Below are 15,080 nucleotides of genomic sequence, written 5' to 3'. Positions count from 1 at the left end.
TTTTCAATGCTGTTACAGATTATTGGAGGACCAAAAAAACAAAAATACCAATTTTTATATGCATATATATGTAATAATTACAACAAATACTGATTGAACACATTTTAACTTAATATAATACATAAATAAAATCAATTTAGTCTTAAATAAATAATGAAACATACAATTTGGGTTTTAAAAAACGCAAAAACAGTGTAAAAGTGCAATATGTGCCATGTAAAAAAGCTAACGTTTAAGTTCCTTGCACAGAACATATGAAAGCTGGTGGTTCCTTTTAACACGAGTCTTCAATATTCCAAGTTAAGAATTTTTAGTTGTAGTTATAGGAATTATAGGACTTTCTCTCTATACCATTAGTATTTCATATACCTTTGACTATTGAATGTTCTTATAGGCACTTCAGTATTGTCAGCCTAATCTCAGGAGTTGATAGGCTTGAAGTCAAACAGCGCTGTGAATCCCAGCATTGCTAAGAGCTGCTTTTTGAATGAATGCTTACGAGCCTGTGGCTGCCTACCACCGCTCAGTCAGACTGCTCTATCAAATCATATACTTAATTATAATATAATAAACAACACCGAAATACAAGCCTTTGGTCATTAATGTGGCCAAATCCGGAAACTATCATTTCGAAAACAAAACATTTATTCTTTCAGTGAAATACCATTATGTATTTTAATCGAACAGGTGGCAACACCAAGTCTAAATATTACTGTTACATTGCACAACCTTCAATGTCATAATTATGTAAAATTCTGGCAAATTAGTCTTTGTTAGGAATAAATGGCCTTTCAACAGTTCAACGAGCCAGGTGGCCCATACTGCTGCATATACCCCGACTCTGATTGCATTGAACGCAAGAAAAGTGACACAATTTCCCTAGTTAACTACTCTAGGATAGGGGGAAGCATTTGGAATTTTGGATGAAAAGCTTGCCCAATTTCAACTGCCTGCTACCCATCCCCAGAAGATATGCATAGTATTAGTAGATTTGGATAGAAAACACTGAAGTTTCTAAAAAACTGTTTGAATCATGACTGAATATAACAGAACTTATGTAGCAGACGAAAACCTGAGGACAAACCATTCAGATTGAGGTCACCCTGTTTTCAATGATTTTTCATTGGGAATCCAGATTTCTAAAGGGACTTCCATGCAGTTCCTACCGCTTCCACTGGATGTCACCAGTCTTTAGAAATTGGTTGAGGTTATTCCTTTGTTCAATGAAGTACGGACACCTTGAACGAGTGTCACTTCATGTTTGTTTGATAGAGGCGCAAGACCAGAGAGCATGCTTGAGTTTGTTTTCTTCCTGTATTGAACACAGATCATCCAGTCTTCAATTTTTTATGTAAAAAAAAATATCTAAAGTATTTTTACTACAAAAGTAGTTTGAAATGTTTTGGCAAGGTTTACAGGTAACTTTTGAGATACTTTGTAGTCACGTTACGCAAGTTGGAACCGGTGTTTTTCTGGATCAAACGTGCCAAATAAATGGACATTAGATAGATAGATGGAATTAATTGAACAAAAGGACCATTTGTGATGTTTATGCACATGACCAGGACCTGGCTCTCTGCCAGACCACTGACTCAAAGAGCTCTCATCCGGCCCCACATCACAGTAGAAGCCTCATTCAAGTTTCTAAAGACAGTTGACATCTAGTGGAAGCCTTAGGAAGTGCAACATAACCAATATCCCACTGTGTATTCAATAGGGGCTGGGTTGAAAAATCGACCAACCTCAGATTTCCCACCTCCTGTTTGGATTTCTTCTCAGGCTTTTGCCTGCCATAAGAGTTCTGTTATACTCAGACATCATTCAAACAGTTTAAGAAACGTTAGTGTTTTTTATCCAATACTTATAATAATATGCATATATTAGCAACTGGGACTGAGGAGCAGGCCGTTTACTCTGGACACCTTTCATCCAAGCTACTCAATACTGCCCCTGTAGCCATAAGAAGTTAAGCAGCCTTTTGGACCTAGACGTAGTGCTCCGGTGCCGCTTGCCATGTGGTAGCAGAGAAAACAGTCTATGACTACGGTGGCTGGAGTCTGACAATTTCTGGGGCTTTCTCTGACCTAGCCTGGTATTGAGGTCCTGGATGGCAGGAAGCTTGGCCCCATTGATGTACTGGCCGGAAGCACAACCCTCTAGTGCCTTGTGGTCAGAGGCCGAGCAGTTGCCATACCAGGCAGTGATGCAACCAGTCAGGAGGCTCTCAATGGTGCAGCTGTAGAACCTTGAGGATATGAGGACCCATGCAAATCTTTTCAGTCTCCTGAGGGGGAATATGCTTTGTCGTGCCCTCTTCACGACAGTCTTGGTGTGCTTTGACCATGTTAGTTTGATGGTGATGTGGACACCAAAAGAACTTTAAGCTCTCAACTTGCTCCACTATAGCCCTGTCAATGAGAATGGGGGCGTGCTCGGGCATCCTTTTCCTGTAGTCCACAACCATCTCCTTTGTCTTGATCACATTGAGGGAGAGGTTGTTATGCTTGCACGACACTGCCAGGTCTCTGCCTGGCCATGCAGTCATGAGTGAACAGGGAGCATAGGAGGGGACTGAGCACGCACCGCTGAGGGGCCCCCGTGTTGAGGATCAGCATGGCAGATGTGTTGTTGCCTACCCTTACTACCTGGGGGTGGCACTTCAGGAAGTCCAGGATCCAGTTGCAGAGGGAGGTGTTTAGTCCCAGGGTCCTCAGCTTAGTGATGAGCTTTGAGGGCACTATGGTGTTGAACGCTGAGTTGTAGTCAACGAATAGCATTCTCACGTGTCCCTTTTGTCCAGGTGGGAAAGGTCTGTGTTGAGTTGGATCTGTTGGAGCGGTATGCAAATTGGAGTGGTTCTAGTATTTTCTGAGATAATGGTTTTGATGTGAGCCATGACCAACCTTTCAAAGCACGTCATGGCTACAGACGTGAGTGGTACAGTTCGGTAGTCATTTAGGCAGGTTACCTTAGTTTTCTTGGGCACATGGACCATGGTGGTCTGCTTGAAAGATGTTGGTATTACAGACTCAGTCAGGAACAGGTTGAAAATGTCAGTGAAGACAATCTTCCGACCAGAAAACCTGGTTTCTCATGGTCTGAGAGTCCTTTTGGTGCCTTTTGGCAAACTCCAAGCGGCCTAACATGGCTTCCGTCTGGCCACTCTACCATAAAGGCCTAATAGGTGGAGTGCTGCAGAGATGGTTGTCCTTCTGGAAGGTTCTCCCATTTCCACAGAGTAACTCTGGAGCTCTGTCAGAGGGACCATTGGGTTCTTGGTCACCTCCCTGACCAAGGCCCCTCTTCACCGATTGCTCAGTTTGCCAGCCAGCTCTAGGAAGAGTCTTGGTGGTTCCAAACTTCTTCCATTTAAGAATGATGGAGGCCACTGTGTTCTTGGGGACCTTCAATGCTGCAGAATTTATTGTGTACCCTTCCCTAGTTCTGTGCCGACACAATCCTGTCTTCTCTATGGATAATTCATTTGACCTCATGGCTTGGTTTTTGCTCTGACATGCACTGTCAACTGTGGGACCTTATATAGACAGGTGTGTGCTTTCCAAATAATTGAATTTACCACAGGTGGACTCTAATCAAGTTCTAGAACCATCTCAAGGATGATCAATGGAAACCGGATGCACCTGAGCTCAATTTCGAGTCTCATAGCAAAAGGGTCTGAATACTTCTGGTTTTTATACATTTCCTAAACTTCTAAAAAAAAAAATGTTTTCGCTTTGTCATTATTGGGTAGTGTGTGTAGATTGAGGAAAAATAAATAATTTAATACATTTTAAAATAAGGCGGTAACAAAATGTGGAAATTCCAACCCCTGCACAGCCTGTAGATCTAGTCAGACCATACAGTAGACTAAGGTTGTGGAATACTTTCCAAATGCACTGTATATAGGCCAATACTATAGGTAGTCATCCCAGTTTTCATTTGAAGCATATTGTTTGTAACAATTGCAAAGACATTGGGGACTTTGTAGCATTACCGACAAACAGCTGCTCTACGAGTCTGGGGAAGGCATTAGATTTACGAGGAACTGCCTGGAGCACAAAACACACCATTAGCCAAATACAATGGTCTCTAGCTTAATGACTAAAATGAACACCCTTTTTAAATTGCACGGGTTTTATTTATTTTTCCCCTCCAAACAATCAATGTAGAAATATGACACATTGTAATTAAATTATTATCCGCTTTGTGAGATCTTGGCCAAGGCCTGTATTTTATATATACAGTGGGGAGAACAAGTATTTGATACACAGTCGATTTTGCAGGTTTCCTACTTACAAAGCATGTAGAGGTCTGTACATTTTTATCATAGGTACACTAACTGTGAGAGACGGAATCAAAAATCCAGAAAATCAAACCTTTGTTTGCAATTACAGAGATCATACCAGGTTTGCACACACTGCAGCAAGGATTTCAGCCCGCTCCTCCATACAGACCTTCTCCAGATCCTTCAGGTTTCGGGGCAGTCACTGGGCAATACGGACTTTCAGCTGCCTCCAAAGATGTTCTATTGGGTTCAGGTCTGGCGACTGGCTAGGCCACTCCAGGACCTTGAGATGCTTCTTACGGAGCCACTTCTTAGTTGCCCTGGTTGTGTGTTTCGTGTCGTTGTCATGCTGGAAGACCCAGCCACGACCCATCTTCAATGGGGGGGGGGGGGTTGTTGGCCAAGATCTCGCGATACATAGCCCCATCCATCCTCGCCTCAATACGGTGCAGTCGTACTGTCCCCTTTGCAGAAAAGCATCCCCAAAGAATGATGTTTCCACCTCCATGCTCCACGGTTGGGATGGTGTTCTTGGGGTTGTACTCATCCTTCTTCTTCCAAACACGGCAAGTGGAGTAAAGACCAAAAAGCTCTATTTTTGTCTCATCAGACCACATGACCTTCTCCCATTCCTCCTCTGGATCATCCAGATGGTCATTGGCAAACTTCACACAGGCCTGGACATGCGCTGGCTTGAGCAGGGGGACCTTGCGTGCGCTGCAGGACTTGAATCCATGACGGCATAGTGTGTTACTAATGGTTTTCTTTGAGACTGTGGTCCCAGCTCTCTTCAGGTCATTGACCAGGTTCTGTCGTGTAGTTCTGGGCTGATCCCTCACCTTCTTCATGATCATTGATGCCCCACGAGGTGAGATCTTGCATGGAGCCCCAGACCGAGGGTGATTGACCATCATTTTGAACTTCTTCCATTTTCTAATAATTGCGCCAACATTTGTTGCCTTCTCACCAAGCTGCTTGCCTATTGTCCTGTAGCCCATCCCAGCCTTGTGCAGGTCTACAATTTTATCTCTGATGTCCTTACACAGCTCTTTGGTCTTGGCCATTGTGGAGATGTTGGAGTCTGTTTGATTAAGTGTGTGGACAGGTGTCTTTTATACAGGTAACGAGTTCAAACAGGTGTAGTTAATACAGGTAATGAGTGGAGAACAGAAGGGCTTCTTAAAGAAAAACTAACAGGTCTGTGAGAGCCGGAAAAATTACTGGTTGGTAGGTGATCAAATACTTGTGTCATGCAATAAAATGCAAATTAATTACTTAAAAATCATACAATGTGATTTTCTGGATTTTTGTTTTAGATTCAGTCTCTCAGTTGATTAAATTTACAGGCCTCTACATGCTTTGTAAGTAGGAAAACCTGCAAAATCGGCAGTGTATCAAATACTTGTTCACCCCACTGTGTGTGTATATATATATTTTTTTTTATTCCAGGCAGTAGCTTTCAGTTGGCACTGTCCCGTTTTGCCACTGAGAAATGTGCCTGAATTTCAAGCACTTCACTGCCTGCAGATCAAGTCAGTCCATACAGTAGACAAAAGTCAGCTTACTTTCAAAATGAACTGAGAAGATCTCAACAACATTAACTAGGCCCAACTGTGGCCCAAGTATTAACCAGTAGTTACAAGTGTGGCATTATCTATGTATCACAGTACAACGTCCATTGCACTTTAATTGCATCACATGGGCTATTCCACCTCATTAGGTCATCAAAGTCAGGGCAATAGACAGGACACACTGACTGGACTTGAATAGCACCATTCAGCTCGGGCTCTTATCAGGGTCAGGTAAGTTTGCCAGGATACCGTGCCCACAGAGGCCCACATAAAGCACTGCCTTCCCTCCTCCTGAAAGAAACACCTTGTGAAGAACGTGTGTGTGTGTGTACTGTGAATGTGCGTGGATAACAAAAACCTGAAAGCTCTTCAAAAATACCATCAAGAGTGAATAGGCCTAGAAATGCTTGAAATAAGATTGCCTGCTCATTTCGCTAATGGACATCACCACTGAAGATTTGCGTTGGTGACAGAGGGCATGTGAGTTTATCAATGGGGTCGGCTTAATCCCTGTGAAAAACTCATACTGACAGCGAGAAAGCAGTTTAATTAGGTTAATGATTTAGTCTAAACAAAAAAAACAAAAGGATAGTTAGTAGACTTAATTTGAGCCATTTTCGCAATCTAACAGCACACCTTCATTTAAACTCAAAGACAGGGATTATTGGATACAATACTGGATAAATCCTTTCTAGCTAACGTTACTGGTTGCAACGAAGCCTATTTTTCCACCTTCACATGGAATACTTAGTTCTGCACCCCTGCACAAATTACAATGTGTGTTCATGTGAAATAGTGTCAGCTGTAAACATAGCCAATTGTTAGGTAGTTCTGCATCCTTGCACACATTACAATGTTTCCTGTGAAATAGTACCATAGCCAATTGTTAGCTAGTTGGTTTGTCCAAAAAACAAAGTAATAATTTACCTGAAATGGTATCTAAGTAACGTATATGGGTCTGCTTTTCTTTTAGCTGCTGAGCTAAACACGCTAAATTAGCGAGCTAGCTCAGCCAGTCCATTACAGCTAGCCTGTTAGCGAGTTCGCCTAACTAACAGACGCTGGCAAGAGTTGGCTTGACAACACTGATTTGCAAACTGTTTCGTACAACAAAGTTACACTCAATATCAGAGTATTGTGAGAAATGTAAACATAAAACACAAAAAAATGCCACCCACCTGAATGTTCTTCACACCAAATTCGCTACAAATGAGCACCAGTCGGGTGCGGCCAGAAGAAATGTCAACAACTTGGTTGCGACATACTAGCCAGCAAGATAGCTAGCGTTAGCAAGCATACAACCAGTTGCTGATGCGAAAACTATATTTTCTGACACTTGGTTGGAGTAAACGCATGCTAAGTAGAAACAAAACTATTATTATTGGTTATAAAACTTGCATTTATGAAAGTTAACAGCGCGAGATGGATGCAAGCTTTGCAGCTGTCGCAGCACCAGCTAGCTACCTTTTCACCTCATACTACGACCTCTCAACTTCCAACTCTCACCCGTCACTGCACGCACGCGTCAACAGGGGACGCTGTTTATGTTGGTTGGGTGAGGAAAAGTGGACTTCATATCTGTGTCGAAGGGGACTCAAACAGCTTTCTTAAACTTCCTCCCCTAATCAAACACCAAGCCTTTTAGAGCATTGCAAATGTTCAAGCAAGCATGAGTAGCACTTAGTCAAACTCAAGACTTTCCATGACCTGCTCCCTGTGGCATGCACTTTATCTGAGTATCTGAGTAGGGGTTGACCAGTAAACTTCTCAAGGGTCAGCGCATGACTTCAGAGGGAGCATGAAAAATGTGCTGTGAAACAACCTCACTGCATTCTGTTTCAATGCCAGCTCTACAGGACTCCCAATCACGGCCGGTTGTGATACAGCCTGGAATCGAACCAGGGTTCTGTTGTGATACCTTTAGGACTGAGATGAAGTGCCTTCGACTGCTGCACCACCCAGGAGCCCCGAATGCACCATTTTAAGAGGTGACATCAGAAGTCCCTCCTGAAATAGCCTACGTGGCTTTTAATTAAACATGTCAATGTGACACTCAGCGGTAGGCTACCCTTCCATGTCTCAGAAGAAATAGATTCTTAATGCAAAATCTGGATGTTTAACAGGGTGAAAATACCTGTAATAACATTTCGTATGTTCATAACAGTGCAAGAACATAATCATTTCACTTTGTCTGTGATTGGACCCCAGCTGTGAGAGAAACAGATCATGCACTTTAGCGATGCTTTATTGAAGAGGGAAAAAATATCCCATGTTTAAAAAAAACCAAAAACATTCTTGTCCCTTCTGACCCCTTGTGCTTTTTGGGATAAGAGAGAGGAGAGGACAAAGGGGAGCATGGGGTTCCGAAAAGGAACAGGGATGATTTAACTGAAGTCTTATTCTCTTTCACCCACACTGTATATACTGTATTCTATACTATTCTATGGTATCTTAGTCACTTAATGTTTACATATCTTGCATTACTCATCTCATATTTACATACTGCTTTCTGTACTATTCTACTGTATCTTAGTCCGTTAAGTAATTAATTTGCATTTTATTGCATGACATAAGTATTCGATCACCTACCAACCGGTAATAATTCCGGCTCTCACAGACCTGTTCGTTTTTCTTTAAGAAGCCCTCCTGTTCTCCACTCATTACCTGTATTAACTGAACCTGTTTGAACTTGTTACCCGTATAAAAGACACCTGTCCACACACTCAATCAAACAGACTCCAACCTCTCCGCAATGGCCAAGACCAGAGAGCTGTGTAAGGACATCAGGGATAAAATTGTAGACCTGCACAAGGCTGGGATGGGCTACAGGACAATAGGCAAGCAGCTTAGTGAGAAGGCAACAACTGTTGGCACAATTATTAGAAAATGGAAGAAGTTCAAGAGGATGGTCAATCACCCTCGGTCTGGGGCTCCATGCAAGATCTCACCTTGTGGGGCATCAATGATCACGAGGAAGGTGAGAGATCAGCCCAGAACTAGACGGCAGGACCTGGTCAATGACCTGAAGAGAACTGGGACCACAGTCTCAAAGAAAACCATTAGTAACGCACTACACCGTCATGGAGCAAGGTCCCCTGCTCAAGCCACCGCATGTCCAGGCCCATCTGAAGTTAGCCAATGACCATCTGGATGATCCAGAGGAGGAATGGGAGAAGGTCATGTGGTCTGAGGAAACAAAAATAGAGCTTTTTGGTCTGAACTCCACTCGCCGTGTTTGGAGGAAGAAGAAGGATGAGTACAACCCCAAGAACACCATCCCAACCGTGAAGCATGGAGGTGGAAATTCTTTGGGGATGCTTTTCTGCAAAGGGGACAGGACGACTGCACCGTATTGAGGGGAGGATGGATGGAGCCATGTATCGCAAGATCTTGGCCAACAACCTCCTTCCCTCAGTAAGAGTATTGAAGATGTCTAAAGGCTTTCCTCTTCCTCTTCAGAGGAGGAGTAGCAAGGATCGGACCAATACGCAGCGTGGTAAGTGTTCATCTTGGTTTTTAATAAGAACACTGAACAAAACAATAAACGACAACTTGACAAAACAAAACCAAAACAGTTCCGTGTGGAAACAAACACTGACACGGGAAATAAACACCCATGAAACACAAGTGGGAAAAGGCTACCTAAGTATGATTCTCAATCAGAGACAACTAACGACACCTGCCTCTGATTGAGAACCACACCAGGCCAAATGCAAAAACACAACATAGAAAACGGAACATAGACAACCCACCCAACTCACACCCTGCCCATACTAAAACAAAGACATAACAAAGGAACTAAGGTCAGAACGTGACAAGATGGGTCGTGGCTGGGTATTCCAGCATGACAACGACCTGAAACACAGCCAGGGCAACTAAGGAGTGGCTCCGTAAGAAGCATCTCAAGGTCCTGGAGTGGCCTAGCCAGTCTCCAGACCTGAACCCAATAGAACATCTTTGGGGGGAGCTGAAAGTCCGTATTGCCCAGCGACAGCCCCGAAACCTGAAGGATCTGGAGAAGGTCTGTATGGAGGAGTGGGCCAAAATCTCTGCTGCAGTGTGTGCAAACCTGGTCAAGAACTACAGGAAAGGTATGATCTCTGTAATTGCAAACAAAGGTTTCTGTACCAAATATTAAGTTCTGCTTTTCTGATGTATCAAATACTTATGTCATGCAATAAAATTCAAATTAATGACTTAAAAATCATACAATGTGATTTTTCTGGATTTTTGTTTTAGATTCCGTCTCTCACAGTTGAAGTGTATCTATGATAACAATTACAGACCTCTACGTGATTTGTAAGTAGGAAAACCTGCAAAATCGGCAGTGTATCAAATACTTGTTCTCCCCACTGTATATAGTCTTAATTCAACCCTACTTAGATTTGTGTGTATTGGGTATATGTTGTGTAATTTGTTAGATATTGCTCGTTAGATATTACTGCACTGTCGGAGCTAGAAGCACAAGCACTTCGCTACACCCGCAATAACATCTGCTAATCATGTGTATGTGACCAATACAATTTTGATTTGATTTGATTTGACACTTCCTCTGTACCATCATCCTTTCTTCTCTCTTATTGGGTCTTGCATAATTGTCTCATTTCAATTTCCCCTGTCTTTCTGTTGTTACTCTCTACATGTCACTCGTTCTCATTATTCAGAACTATTGCCTTCTTTCTATCCAGATACATCTGCGTTAAAACACTGATGACAACATTGATTTGACACCTCTAAATGTCCATAGTGAAATCAGTCACCATTGTTCTGTTTTGAACTGATACCCCACCTGCCTCTATCTTTCTCTCTCTCTCCCTCTCTTTAGCTCTCTCTCTCTCTCTCTCTCTCTCTTGCTCTACCTCTTCTCCCTCTCTCTTTTTTAGAATGGTGATTTGAGCCAGTTTGTTCCTCTCTGCTCTTCAGGCATTACAGATCAGGGGGGGGGGGGCATAAGCTGTCTATTTATATCAATGACAGGTTATGGAAGATCATAACCTGTCATTGATATGAATAGACAGATTAGCTGCAGATTAGCACATTAACACACAAAAGTACATCCGTAATTGATCAAAGCTCATAAAGCTCTGGGACAAGGTGGCAGTGTACCCTAACATCACCATATTAAATAGCAGATTAATCCCTCTGATATAGAATGCTTTGAATCATCTGTCCTATTATGCATGCAGTATTGCACATTTGTGTAGGCTATATGGGCTATGTATTACTGTCTGCTGGGACTGCTTCAGTTGAATGTACCGTTTCCAAGTATTGACTGTGTTTGACTTTAATTAATTTACAAATCATTGAGGCTTTGTTTTGAACACCAGTCAATGAGTCAGTCTCTTTGCCACACTGGGTGTATTGATAATGAATGTGGTACTTTCACTTCTGTGGGGTAAAGACACATGCCCACACAATCCAAGAACCTCCCTGACCTCAAAGATACATACCCTTTACTGCCTGACTATACATCATATCTCTGGAATGGTTTCCTGAAAAAAATCATACCATCATGCTAAACAATGTGCAAGCATAGACTGATTAAATTGACATAATTACGATCAGAGACAAAGCTCCTTTGTTGTGCCCTTAACTAATTTCTGCTTTCAAATCTTCACTTTCCCTATCCTTATACTATCTTTATCTTACCTTTGTTGGTCTACCTTGTAAGTCACCAAATAATTGATTGTTGATGAACCCAATGTAATTTCTAGCTATGCTCAATCCCTTGGCCAAATGCACCTCTTGCTCAGCTCTCTCTTGGCCCAGCCCTGCTCTGATCTCCCCCACCCCTCCTTTATGTTTTCCCATTTGTCCCTTCATCTCTTCTGTCTCTTCTCTCGTTATGCCCCTATGTGCGTATCTCTCCCCTGGTTGGTTGTGCCAGCTATGTGTACTCTTGGTGTCCAGTCTCCAGACAGGGTATAAATAACTAGCAGATGTTTTGCTTCATGCCCTGAGAGCTCTACTTGCTTCTCACACTTGAGGAACCATGGGAAAAAAAATATTTCCCTTACGCACATGTCACACACAAAAAAAGCAGTCTTAAACGCACAAACTCTCACACAAATGTACTTGCAAATTTGTACTCGCACACACACACACACACACACACACACACACACACACACACACACACACACACACACACACACACACACACAGCACACACAGCACACTCAGCAAGCATACCATGATTGGGCACAAAACAGATAACAAGGTTATAAGTATTGCTATAATGTCATGTAACATTACATAACATGTAACGTGAGGCAGTGAATGTAACTGCAGTCAATTATGGGAAACTTACTAGAACATCAGAGTAGTATGGTGAAGGGGGTTAAAGATGTCAGAAAGAGAAAGGACGAGAGAGAAAGAGAGAGAGAGCCAGCATGAGCTCATACTGTCGCATAAGCCACTGTGTCAACCAAGATACAGTACCATGCTTGAGTGAGATAGAGAGGGTGTGTGAGTGGTCGGTCGGGTCCGGATGTGAGTATGTGAATGTGGGGAATGGTGCTGGGAGTAGAAGGGAGAGCGAGAGAATGAGACAGTGAAGCAAGAGAGTGTGTGTGTGGATGTGGTTGACTTCAAGAGTCATTGAGAAGTTAGGGGGTGGAGGGACAGACTGTGCTGACACACTGGAATCAGTGGCGGATTGTTTCCATCGGAAAGAATTCCAAGAATTGCTAGAAGAGCTATCAGTGACTGTGCTTCAAGCCTTCTGACCAATGTTTATTACACAGCCAAGCCCCCACTTACACTCTCACTAATACACATTCTCACACACCCAGTGCTACAAGCCAACAACAGTATAGGATACGCAATCTGTCCCCAGTGTCAATTTGGTGCTCTGATGTTATCGCTGGCCAAATGAAGGCTGTTGCCGTTGCAACCCCAATGCACTTACATGGTTGTTCACACAAGGAAATTGGGAAAGCAATGACATTTATAGACCAGCAGGAGGAAAAGAAAAACAAATGGATTAAAATCAGATGTCAATTCACTAAGGGTTGAGTTATGTAACTACTACATGATTAGCTTTAGATTTGCTCGAACTTGATTGAGACATGGAGTGTTGGAACTTGAGCTGAGTGGATGAATGTTACTGTTACGATACTGATGCAAGATAACTGATCAGAAGAAAAAACTCACTAAGCCAGTTACAGTTAAAGTCGGAAGTTTACATACACTTAAATTGGAGTCATTAAAATTTGTTTTTCAACCATTCCACAAATTTCTTGTTAACAAACCATAGTTTTGGCAAGTCAGTTTGGACATCTACTTTGTTCATGACACAAGTAATTTTTCCAACAATTGTTTACAGATTATTTCACTTATAATTCACTGTATCACAATTCCAGTTGATCAGAAGTCTACATACACTAAGTTAACTGTGTCTTTAAACTGTTTGGACATTTCCAGAAATTGATGTCATGGCTTTAGAAGCTTCTGATAGGCTAATTGATATCACTTGAGTCAATTGAAGTTGTACCTGTGGATGTATTTCAAGGCCTACCTTCAAACTCAGTGCCTCTTTGCTTGACATCATGGGAAAATCAAAAGAAATCAGCCAAGACCTCAGGAAAAAATTGTAGACCTCCACAAGTCTGGTTCATCCTTGAGAGAATTTCCAAACGCCTGAAGGTACCACGTTCATCTGTACAAACAATAGTATGCAAGTATAAACACCATGGGACCACGCAGCCGTCACAACCGCTCAGAAAGGAGACACGTTCTGTCTCCTAGAGATGAATGTACTTTGGTGTAAAAAGTGCAAATCAATCCCAGAACAACAGCAAAGGACCTTGTGAAGATGCTGGAGGAAACAGGTACAAAAGTATCTATACCAACAGTAAAACGAGTCCTATATTGACATAACCTGAAAGGCCGCTCAGCAAGGAAGAAGCCACTGCTCCAAAACCACCATAAAAAAGCAAGACTACGGTTTGCACCTGCACATGGGGACAAAGATTGTATTTTTTGAAGAAATGTCCTCTGGTCTGATGAAACAAAAATAGAAATATTTGGCCATAATGACCATCGTTATGTTAGGTGGAAAAAGGGGGAGGCTTGCAAGCCGGAGAACACCATTCCAACTGTGAAGCACGGGTGTGGCAGGATCATGTTGTGGGGATGCTTTGCTGCAGGAGGGACTGGTGCATTTCACAAAATAGATGGCATCATGAGGGAAGAAAATTATGTTGATATATTGAAAAACATCTCAAGACATCAGTCAGGAAATTAAAGCTTGATCGCAAATGGGTCTTCCAAATGGACCCCAAGCATACTTCTAAAGTTGTGACAAAATGGCTTAAGGACAACAAAGTCAAGATATTGGAGTGGCCATCACAAAGCCCTGACCTCAATCCCATAGGAAGTTTGTAGGCAGAACTGAAAAAGCATGTGCGGGCATGGAGGCCTACAAACCTGACTCAGTTACACCAGCTCTGTCAGGAGGAATGGGGCAAAATTCACCCAACGTATTGTGGGATGCTTGTGGAAGGCTACCTGAAGCATTTGACCCAAGTTAAAACATTTAAAGGCAATGCTACCAAATACTAATTGAGCATATGTAAACTTCTGACCAACTGGGAATGTGATGAAAGAAATAAAAGCTGAATAAATCATTCTCTCTACTATTATTCTGACATTTCACATTCTTAGAATAAAGTGGTGATCCAAACTGACCTAAGACAAGGAATTTTTACTAGGATTATATGTCAGGAATTGTAGAAAAACGGAGTTTAAATGTATTTGGCTAAGGTGTATGTGAACGTCCGACTTCAACTGTATAAACAGTCAAATCCTGCTACACTTCTTTGTATGTATAGTGTACGATATCCTATATATTTTGAGCATTCTTATCAACAAAGTGGTCCTGACAATGGGCCAGTTCGTATTGCATGGCCCGGTGCCCCAGGTGGGTGGAGAGTTCACCAATGGAATAATCTAAAATGTTCAAACCCCGCTCTCCCCCTGCACACTGTGCCATATGCAAAACAAATTCCCCCAATATAGCAGTGGTGGCGGGACAAAGCAAGTCATAATTACTGATTGGCTGGGTCCGACCTTCTCCCTGTGGTCCCACGTCCCTTGCTGTTATGAGCTGACCATGTATTAATAACTTTTTAAGCACCACTTTTTCCAGGAAGAAGGAAGCAAGGGAGAATGTCAGCCATAGAGATACATAGAGGACTCATCTTTGTATTTGTGCCATTATG

The 15,080-nt window shown here is 42.4% G+C and overlaps 1 protein-coding gene across 1 annotated transcript in view; it reads right to left on the bottom strand.

Moving 5' to 3' along the window:
* The window catches only part of lclat1 (lysocardiolipin acyltransferase 1), a 34,505-nt gene extending 27,130 nt beyond the window's left edge, over positions 1-7,375 (bottom strand). The window contains 1 exon segment of the mRNA XM_064927994.1: positions 7,035-7,375. The gene's annotated coding sequence lies outside the window, so the exon portion shown is untranslated.
* Between the last annotated feature and the right edge of the window lie 7,705 nt (positions 7,376-15,080).

The sequence above is a fragment of the Oncorhynchus masou genome, chromosome 21, assembly GCF_036934945.1.
Source record: "Oncorhynchus masou masou isolate Uvic2021 chromosome 21, UVic_Omas_1.1, whole genome shotgun sequence".
NCBI classification, from domain to species: domain Eukaryota; kingdom Metazoa; phylum Chordata; class Actinopteri; order Salmoniformes; family Salmonidae; genus Oncorhynchus; species Oncorhynchus masou.
Note: the sequence above shows the minus strand (reverse complement) of the source record. Positions and strands in the feature narration are given on the sequence as shown.